This window comes from Staurois parvus, unplaced genomic scaffold (assembly GCF_062004578.1).
Source record: "Staurois parvus isolate SC_StPar_1 unplaced genomic scaffold, SC_StPar_1.0 ptg000131l, whole genome shotgun sequence".
Lineage (NCBI taxonomy): Eukaryota > Metazoa > Chordata > Amphibia > Anura > Ranidae > Staurois > Staurois parvus.
Window position 1 is genome coordinate 1,438,851 of NW_028317927.1, and position 11,149 is coordinate 1,449,999.

Here is an 11,149-nt window from a genome sequence, read left to right on the forward strand (position 1 = left end):
TTGCCTCCACGTTTGCACGTCCTTGGTCCAGCAAAGATGTCCGCCTCTACCACCTCTTCTTCCGCCGTGTCCTCAGCCGCCACCCTCGTGCCAAGTCCCATTACCCGACCGGCATATCACATGTGCAGGGCGCGACGGTGTCACGCTGTTCTGCACCTGGTATGCCTTGGCGAACGTAGTCACACAGGGGAGGAACTTCTGAGTGTAATGAACAGAGAAATCGACAGATGGCTGTCTCCGCGCAAACTGAAAATCGGAACCATGTTGACCGACAACGGAAAGAACATGGTGTCTGCTCTGCGTCAAGGAAGGTTGTGCCATGCGCCATGCATGGCTCACGTGTTCAATCTGGTTGTCAAGCGGTTCCTAAAATCCACCATCCCACTGCAAGACATCCTTAAAATGTCACGTAAACTTTGCATGCATTTCAGCCATTCCTACACCGCAAAGCACACCCTCCTTGAGCTGCAGCGGCAGAACGGAATTCCACAGCATCGCCTGATCTGCGACGTTGCAACAAGGTGGAATTCAACCCTACACATGTTAGACCGCCTTTACGAACAGCGAAAGGCCATCACCGATTTCCTGATGTTACAAGCGGATAAAGGTACTCCCCTGTGTAACTTAGATGTCAGCCATTGGCAGCTCAGGCGTGACACCTGCCGCTTGCTCAGGCCCTTTGAGGAGGCCACGCTATTCGTGAGTCGGCAGGACTATGGGATGAACGACGTCATTCCTCTGTTGCACGTCCTGGAACAAATGCTGTTAACAATGGCTGGTCAGGGTGCGGTAGACGTGGCGCACAGATCTCAACGCCACATGACCCCTGTGGGGGCAGGACAGGAAGAAGAGGAGGAGGTAGAGGAGGACATTTGTGCTCAGGAATTATTGAGTGAAATGGGTGGTTTTTCCACTCAGCGGACAGGAGTGGAGGAGCAGGAGCATCTGGTAGAGGAGGAGGAGGAGGAGACAGAGGACCCAGACGCACCGTGGCAGTATGCTGTGGAGATGGAGGCAGGGAGTCCCTCACATTCCTTGGCACAAATGGCCCATAGCATGCTCGGTTGCTTGCGTAGCGACAGCCGAATAATAACCATCAGACAGAGGGATGACTTTTGGCTGTCCACCTTGTTGGACCCTCGCTACCGTTCAAAAATGGTGGCCTTTTTCACACCTGCTGAGAGGGAGGCCAAAATAACGTACTATAAAAACCACCTATGTAGTCAGTTGGTCTCTGCCTTTCTGCGCCAACGTCCATCCTCAGACACTGTGGGCCCTGTGCGCTTGCGTTCCGCTGCCATGGCAGCAGGGGAGGGGTGGGGTGGTAGGAGCAGTGGCAGCTCCACCAGCAGCGGCTGCCTCAGTCTGCAGTCGATGATGAGTAGCTTTCTTCACCAGCGCAGTGAGGAAACTACTAACCAGCCGCAGCAGCAGCATCAGGTGGACCTGGAGCAGGACCTCAAACAACAGGCTTGGGCCTACTTGGACAGCACCCTGCCAACCGAGGTAGACAATCCCCTTGACTACTGGCAACAAAACTTGACCTTTGGCCCCAACTAGCTGAATTTGCCCTTGAAAGGCTGTCATGCCCGGCCAGTAGCGTGGCATCGGAGCGCGTGTTTAGTGCGGCAGGAGGTATTGTAACTCCGCGGAGGACACGACTGTCCACCCAAAGTGTGGAGAGACTCACGTTTGTGAAAATGAATCAGGCGTGGATTAGTCTGGATTTCAAACCACCAGTTCCTGACACAACTGACTAAATCCGCCATGAATCATGCCCCAAACATGTGCCACTTTCAGGTCTCCTCACACTGCTGGTGTGTTCCATTTTTTGTCATAGGGTGCTGGCAGATTACGGGCCTCCCATTGCTGCTGCCAGGCCCGTAATCTGCCATGGGCCCCTGTACCGCCTCCTCATGCTGCTGCCAGGTCCACAGTGTCTCATGGGTCCCTGTACGGCCTCCCATTGCTGCTGTCTCCATCGCCACACTCTGCCATGTGCCACTTTCAGGTCTCCTCACACTGCTGGTGTGTTCCATTTTGTCATAGGGTGCTGGCAGATTACGGGCCTCCCATTGCTGCTGCCAGGCCCGTAATCTGCCATGGGCCCCTGTACCGCCTCCTCATGCTGCTGCCAGGTCCACAGTGTCTCATGGGTCCCTGTACGGCCTCCCATTGCTGCTGTCTCCATCGCCACACTCTGCCATGTGCCACTTTCAGGTCTCCTCACACTGCTGGTGTGTTCCATTTTTTGTCATAGGGTGCTGGCAGATTACGGGCCTCCCATTGCTGCTGCCAGGCCTGTAATCTGCCATGGGCCCCTGTACCACCTCTTCATGCTGCTGCCAGGTCCAGAGTGTCTCATGGGTCCCTGTACGGCCTCCCATTGCTGCTGTCTCCATCGCCACACTCTGCCATGTGCCACTTTCAGGTCTCCTCACACTGCTGGTGTGTTCCATTTTTTGTCATAGGGTGCTGGCAGGTTACGGGCCTCCCATTGCTGCTGCCAGGCCTGTAATCTGCCATGGGCCCCTGTATCGCCTCTTCATGCTGCTGCCAGGTCCAGAGTGTCTCATGGGTCCCTGTACGGCCTCCCATTGCTGCTGTCTCCATCGCCACACTCTGCCATGTGCCACTTTCAGGTCTCCTCACACTGCTGGTGTGTTCCATTTTTTGTCATAGGGTGCTGGCAGATTACGGGCCTCCCATTGCTGCTGCCAGGCCCGTAATCTGCCATGGGCCCCCGTACCGCCTCCTCATGCTGCTGCCAGGTCCAGAGTGTGTCATGGGTCCCTGTACGGCCTCCCATTGCTGCTGTCTCCATCGCCACACTCTGCCATGTGCCACTTTCAGGTCTCCTCACACTGCTGGTGGGTTCCATTTTTGTCATAGGGTGCTGTATGGCCTGCCATTGCTGCTGCCTCCACCGCCACACTGTGGCTCCACACTCTGGTTTTGGCCCCGTGACTGCCCAAATGAGTGAAGTGTGCGGTGATTCTAAGATCGACGGCACTCATCTGCATGTCATACTGACTGACAGTATTATTTCTCTTCCCCAGCAGACTCGAAGGGCATTTAAATTAAAGGTACAGTGTTCTGCACTAATATGAAGGCTCTCTGAAGCGTAGAAACACCCTTTTATAAGTTAAATTCGCAGCGAATATATTCGCAGCGAATATATTCACATCGAATCGAATTTATTCCTCGAATTCGCCGAATCAGCCGAATCGAATTTTTGAATACTTCTCTCATCTCTAAAATTGATGAATGGAAAACTGAAATTGTGATTTCCTTTCCCCTTGCACTAAAGTGGCTACTATGTTAGGGCTGCAAATGAACAACTGATTATCATTTTAGGCTATATTCCAAGGATTTATTAAAAAAAAAAAAGAAAAAGCTGTGTTTTTCACAGCGCTGTTAGTTAAACTGTGTAAATATGCTTATGGTAGGTGATATTTGAAGAATGACCTAATCAGTGTGTTGCTGTCCCTTAATTTTCCATTCACAGGCTGGTTTAAGTCTGAGATTAGGCTGTGCCTTTTAACTCAGCATAATCTGTAATAAATTGTAACACCTGCCTTTTTGCGAATGGTACCTCAATTGCAAGACACAGTTGTACAAAAATAAAAACCCATTGGCAAGAAAAATGTTTAAATACAGTATATGAATTAAAACTGTATATTTAGCCATTTGCCTGTATTTTAGCTAAACTATATTGTGTGATTTTGTTTTGTCAAGCATTCACATTGAAGATGTTATTTTCTGTAGCAAACCTTAGATAGTGAGATGCTTAATCCTCCAATTCTTCTCCTACTTACTGAAAATGTTTTTGACCTCAGCAAATTTTATAATGAATGTTGAACATTTTAATTGAAACTCTTTACTTAAACTTAAATGCCAAACCCCTACATTCACTCTTGCACACCTGTTCCTCTCACCCAAAACACGCATAACTCTCTCCACCTTGTAAGGTATGTATCCTTTCCTCCATTAGAAGTGATTTTGCTGCACATTTGCTCAAGGTGTATGGAGAGGGTGTTTTAATGGTAAAGTGAGTCCTATGAACCCCCAACCACAGACATCCAAGTTCAACCTAAGCCCTCACACCAATGAATTTGGATCAAAATAACTGTGAACAATAAAAAGTACAGTGCTAAATACTGTAAGTACTTCTATAAACTGCAACACATTAAACATATATGAGTTATAGTGCTTTAACAATCTTATTAATAGTGAATAATAAACAAAAATACAATTATGAATCAACTTGATATTCACTATGTAGGAAATTAGTATGTTTCAAATTTCCTCTACCTGCTTTTGTCTATAAGAAGCAACAGGCTACAGCCTATCTGTATCTCTTTAAGGTGTTCTTTAACTATAGAGTGTCCTTTCTCTGTCAGGTACTGTGGCACCATATGTTATGAATTTTTACTGACCTAGCAAAACAGAAGGACTTGTGGGCTTAGTGATATGTGCTGAAGAGCTGTTAAATATTTGGAGTACTTTATGTACTGCCTCTTTACTCCTAGACTTCTTCCTTGTGAGGATGTTGCTGTAAAGATATGTCTCTCTCCCAGGTCTTTGGGCCTATGATAACAATAAAATTGGGACCTCCCTTCCTGGTGGGTGCTTCTGAAGATTTTGGTTGCTGGAAGCTATTGAATTCCTGGCCTATAGGTAACAACGGTGGTTGCCCCTTTCAAGAAAGGTGTGAGTGAAGCACCACCACACAAAGAAGTTATGCAGTATATGTTCCCTGTTCTGCCTGTTTTTTCTGTGATTGGTGGGCTTTTATCAATGAGAGAGTACACCAGTGCACATGGTATTGTGTGGCATAGTGTAGTAGCAACTGAAGTGGGAGGCCTTCTTCTGGAGCTCTTAGAAGAGACTGTGTATAATAGGTTTCTACAGGGTTGCTGATAGAAACCACGGGGCCCCATACTGCCAACCTGAAAGGGCCCTCCCCCTTAAACCCCCCCCCCAAAAAAAACAGTTTACTACGCTTCAGTTATGAATGAACACAGTGAGTGATCAGTACCGGTCATTCATTGTGCTTGTTCAGAAAACAAGGAGGCTGGTAACACTCTTCATTAGAGATGAGCGAATCGAACTTGGCGAAGTGGAATTCGTTTTGAATATTAGGAAAAATTCGATTCGCACCGAATCCGAATATTAGCAAACTTCGGATGCGCGAATCGAATTTTTCCCGATCGGCCGATTTTCATCCCTTCTACAGCCGGCAAAAAGTGTCCCTGCAGAGAGCTCCGCTATTTCTGACAGTTCTCTGACAGTTCCTTCACATTTACAGCGGTTGAAACATTGTATCTATTTGTTTCCATTTAGGATACAGATGTTTTTATTCGGAAACAAATAGATACAATGTTTCAACCGCTGTAAATGTGAAGGAACTGTCAGAGAACTGTCAGAAATAGCGGAGCTCTCTGCAGATACACTTTTTGCTGGAATGGAATTCTTCTTCTTTTCATTCTTCTTCTTCTTTTCATTCTTCTTTTCATTCTTCTTCTTCTTTTCATTCTTCTTCTTCTTCTTTTCATTCTTCTTCTTCTTCTTTTCATTCTTCTTCTTTTCATTCTTCTTTTCATTCTTCTTCTTCTTCTTTTCATTCTTCTTCTTTTCATTCTTCTTCTTCTTCTTTTCATTCTTCTTTTCATTCTTCTTCTTCTTCTTTTCATCTTCTTCTTCTTCTTTTCATTCTTCTTCTTCTTCTTTTCATTCTTCTTTTCATTCTTCTCATTCTTCTTCTTCTTCTTTTCATTCTTCTTCTTCTTCTTTTCATTCTTCTTTTCATTCTTCTCATTCTTCTTCCTCTTCTTCTTTTCATTCTTCTTCTTTTCATTCTTCTTTTCATTCTTCTTCTTCTTCTTTTCATTCTTCTTTTCATTCTTCTCATTCTTCTTTTCATTCTTCTTTTCATTCTTCTTCTTCTTCTTTTCATTCTTCTTTTCATTCTTCTCATTCTTCTTTTCATTCTTCTTTTCATTCTTCTTCTCATTCTTCTTCTCATTCTTCTTCTTCTTCTTTTCATTCTTCTTTTCATTCTTCTTCTTTTCATTCTTCTTCTTCTTTTCATTCTTCTCATTCTTCTTCTCATTCTTCTTTTCATTCTTCTTCTTCTTCTTTTCATTCTTCTTCTTTTCATTCTTCTTTTCATTCTTCTTCTTTTCATTCTTCTTTTCATTCTTCTTCTTCTTCTTTTCATTCTTCTTTTCATTCTTCTCATTCTTCTTTTCATTCTTCTTTTCATTCTTCTTCTCATTCTTCTTTTCATTCTTCTTCTTCTTCTTTTCATTCTTCTTTTCATTCTTCTCATTCTTCTTTTCATTCCTCTTCTTCTTCTTTTCATTCTTCTTCTTCTTCTTTTCATTCTTCTTTTCATTCTTCTCATTCTTCTTTTCATTCTTCTTCTTCTTCTTTTCATTCTTCTTCTTCTTTTTTTCATTCTTCTTCTTCTTCTTTTCATTCTTCTTTTCATTCTTCTTCTTCTTCTTTTCATTCTTCTTCTTCTTCTTTTCATTCTTCTTTTCATTCTTCTTCTTCTTTTCATTCTTCTTCCTCTTCTTTTCATTCTTCTTTTCATTCTTCTTCTTCTTCTTCTTTTCATTCTTCTTCTTTTCATTCTTATTTTCATTCTTCTCATTCTTCTTTTCATTCTTCTTCTTCTTCTTTTCATTCTTCTTCTTCTTCTTTTCATTCTTCTTCTTCTTCCTCTTCTTCCTCTTCTTCTTCTTCTTCGTCGTGCCCCGTGACTGCCCAAATGAGTGAAGTGTGCGGTGATTCTAAGATCGACGGCACTCATCTGCATGTCATACTGACTGACAGTATTATTTCTCTTCCCCAGCAGACTCCAAGGGCATTTAAATTAAAGGTACAGTGTTCTGCACTAATATAAAGGCTCTCTGAAGCCTAGAAACCCTTTTAATAAGTTAAATTCGCAGCGAATAAATTCGCATCGAATCGAATTTCTTCCGCAAATTCGGCGAATCAGCCGAATCGAATTTTTGAATAATTCGCTCATCTCTACTCTTCATCCTCAAGGATCCTATTGTGTGCTTGCAGCTGCCGGTGGAAAGGAGAGAAGGGAAGCTGGTAGCACTGTGGAGGTGGGGGCACACAGGGTGCCCTGGGCATTAAGGGGGAAACATACAGTGCAAAGGGAGGGTGATGGGTGTGGCAGGGGAGGCAGTTACTGGAACCGGCTTGTTTGGCTTGTTTTTTTGCAGTCCACAGCTACAGAAAAATTAGAGGAGAGCCGATAAAACTGTGTTTAAAGCCCCGTACACACAGGCCAATTATTAAGCAGTATCAGTCGGCTGAAGAGGAACCCACTGACATTCAGCCCGTGTGTACGGCAGCTGTTCTTGTAGCTTCTGTTGAAGAATCATGACCGAAAAAGGTCTGATAGTCAGCTGAGAGTGCTGACTGATGTGTTCTGGCAGGGGGCAGTCCCCCTGTCAGAACACAATAGCACAGCAGGGGAGATCGCTGTACTACAGCGACCTGTCAGTGTTTTCTCATTCAGTCCATTGCACTGAACAAGAAAAAACTTACAGTGTGTTTACGAAGCTTTAGTGATGCCCATCAATGATTTACCTAGCGTTATCCACAATGCCAACAGCATGCAAAATGTCCATTATACAATTACCAAAACATAACAAATTTATACACTTGCAATAGCTTAGGTTTGTGCAGCCCAGTAGAAAGTAAAAAACAAGACAAATTAAAATGGTACAAATTTTGGTTATAAATAGAGCATGCACTTTTTGTCTGTAAAATAAGGTTTTTGCTACATTTGAGCCTGTGTTAAAGTAAATGTATTGTCTCCTGGTAAGCAATGGCATTCAATGTGTTCACTATTTAAGCATCCAGGAAGAAGTGACCTTTCACTTCCAAAGCCATCCAATCCTGCCTCTGATCTGCTAATTGTTAATAAAGAGAAAAAGCTGGACACAGCTTATTCCATGAGGTTGGGCATTCTTAATATGGTGGTTCTCACCATTAGTGCAAAGGACAGACAGCATGTGAGACATGGGCCTGCAGGACCTCAAGGTCTGGAAAAGTTACTTTCCTACCTTTGCAACAGTCATGCATGCTTCATTACTTTACAATTCCTTTTATGGTTCCTATAAATGTGTTTCAAACATTTAGACGGCTCACTGAAAATATCCTGTAAATATCTCTATCTGACTTATTTAAAGTGGTAGTAAACCACATTTGAAAAAAATAAAAAATGGTCACCCCCCAGGGTAATGTCATAATGTGCTAGCATACTAGCATAATAGTACATTATGACAGACTTATCTGTGAAACAGATCCCTCCAGCAACCACGCACCTGTCACCACTGACAGGGAATCCATCTTCACCCAGACTTCATTCTAGGTTCGCTGGCTCCGGCAGCTTGAATGGCTAAGCCACGATGATGTCACTCCCACTCACATGCATGGATATGGCACAGCTCTCTCAATGGATGACATGCCATCCATTGAGACCGTACATGTGCCAGTGACGTCACCGGCTGCTTCACATGTAATTTTCTCCTAAATGGTGCACTTTTAAGAGATATTTACATTACCTACAGGTAAGCCCTATTATAGGCTTACCTGTAGGTACAAAGCAAAAAAGGGAATTTACTCCTACTTTAACTGATACACAACTATGTTAATTATTAGAGCAGATTAAATAAACCCTCAAAAAGACTTTATATACACCTACTGACAAAAAGGTTTTGTTATCTCTTAGTGTAATAGATGGTCTTAACTGAAGATTATTTTAGAAAACATGGAAGAACAATAAAAGCACCAAATCTCCCACAATGCAATCCAGCTTTTGCGAAAGGACACCAGAATACCATTTGAACCTAACCCTCAGAAAACAGATAATACATCTTTCTAAAAAACAACACCGGCATTTCAACCCATTGATTAGTCAACCAGTAACCTAGAACAGTCTCCTTGACCAAAGTCTTTGGTTTGACAGATACACAGCACAACGGTGCTTTTTAAATATGATTGTGCATTTAAATGTATAGGTAGCTGAGAAATAAATATTCCGAGTGATTCACTGCTTTATTTTATAACAATCCAAACTTGTATTATAATTACATTGCACAGTAAGCAATAATAAACTCCAATAACAGGCATGTATTAATATATTCTTGTAGAATAAATAGAGATAATGCTGTTCAAATATTTGTGTTTATCTTAGTTGTCTTTCTCTCCCCTAATTTGCATTGTACAGTGATTGAAGTCATTTATATATGTTCTTCAATTTTAGCTATAAAATCAGCAGAGGATTTTTTCTCTTGCTGTTAGGAATCAGTTTAGCTTTTAAAACATTTCAGTTTCATTGAATATGAGACTTTTTCTATAAAAAGCAGAACTTGTTTGCCTTGCTTACATTAACAACAATGTTACTTACCAAACCAACTTTGGAACTTGAGAAAATGTGACACTTCATGTGGATGGAACCTTAGTACACCTTCTATCATGGCAAAAAGTAGGTGTGGTTAAATTACATTGAGTATTGGGCATGGCGTAATAGAATCTGAGCTTACTTGAAGTCAGGGGCGGACTGACCATTTGGAAACTCGGGCGCTGTCCAAGGGCCCGGGGTCAGTAGGGGGAGCATTGAGATGCCCCTGGCACCTTTTTCATAGGCTTTTTTGAGTTTGGGCAAGGACACAGGGGGCCCATGATCCCTATTACCCAGGGGCCCCATGATTTGTCAGTCAGCCCCTGCTTGCAGTATATATATAATGCATATTCTGCATTCCTTGAACTCACAACATATTCCCTAATCATAGTGCCACAAATGAAAATCTTACATACATACATATCTCTCAGCAAAAAAAAATCATTTTTTAAAATGCAGACTTTTACATTACAGTACATTATGTTACACATGCCATTCTTTGCACAGAATATAGGTAGACACCTAACATTTTGTCTGATCCTACCTTAAAGAAAAACTTCATCATAGTAATAATACATACATATATGCACTGAAGTCACTGGCCTTAGGTGATACATAGTGAAGCAAATCCTCCCCCGTAAGATGTACCTGTTTATCTGCAGCCTCGCTTCTACGCCTCCTGTCATATTACATGCCACTGTTAAAAGGGTATTTCTCAACTTGCAAGAGGAAGGGGTGAGAATTTGATGTCACACACTGCACAGCACAGAGATAGGGCTAAATGTAATCAGAAACCTGAGTGAAGGGAAAGGACACACCGCATCTAAAAAGTCTCATAGGGAAACATGCATAACTGAGGCATGTAATCACCTGCTGTGTGATAGAAGGGTTAGGGCCATCTCCCAGGACTGCCTTGTGCATGTACAAACTGTCAAAAAGGAATCATGCAGATAGCAGAGGAAGGATAGAGCAGATAGGAACTACTTTAAATAGTTGGGGACTACATAGCAGCCAGCAACTGTGGAGACAGTAAAAAAAGATCAGGAGTATGTAATTTGCATCACTGCTTACAGAGTGCAGAGGTCGTGATGATATAACATAAATTACATCTATTTATGAGCAAGCTGAGCAAAGTTCAGTTCACAGAAGGTTTGGTGAACCCAGCAGGAATTCTACAAACCCAGAATATATTGTCAAACCCTATAAAAATCTATGGGAGATGAATCATTTTAGGCTGCCAAGCCAGCTCCTGACAAGGCCTGTGTTTGTAACCACACTAGAAGAAATAACATTAAAGGTCCAGTTTACATCTAGTCCAGTCACATTGTTTTCAATCAAGCACCAATGAAGGGGGCATTTGAAATGCAGAAATGCAATGTCTATTTATTGGAATAAAGTTGTATCTGTACATCTTAGCAATGGTGTGGTGCTTCAACTTCCATTTTATTTTTCCCAAGACAATGGGTAGATTTACTAAAGGCAAATAGGCTGTTCACTTTCCAAGGGAAGTTGCACTATGCAAGAAAATTTTTCCCAGAGCTTAGTGAATGTGATGCAATTTCACTTTTCAAAAAATACCCAATCAAGTGCAAGAAAAAATTTAAAAAACAGAATTTTTGCTTGCAATTCATTGGATGATGGCAGTCAACAGAGATTCACTTCATTCACTAAACTCTGAGAATAATCCCACTTGCAAACTTCCTTTGAAAAATGAAC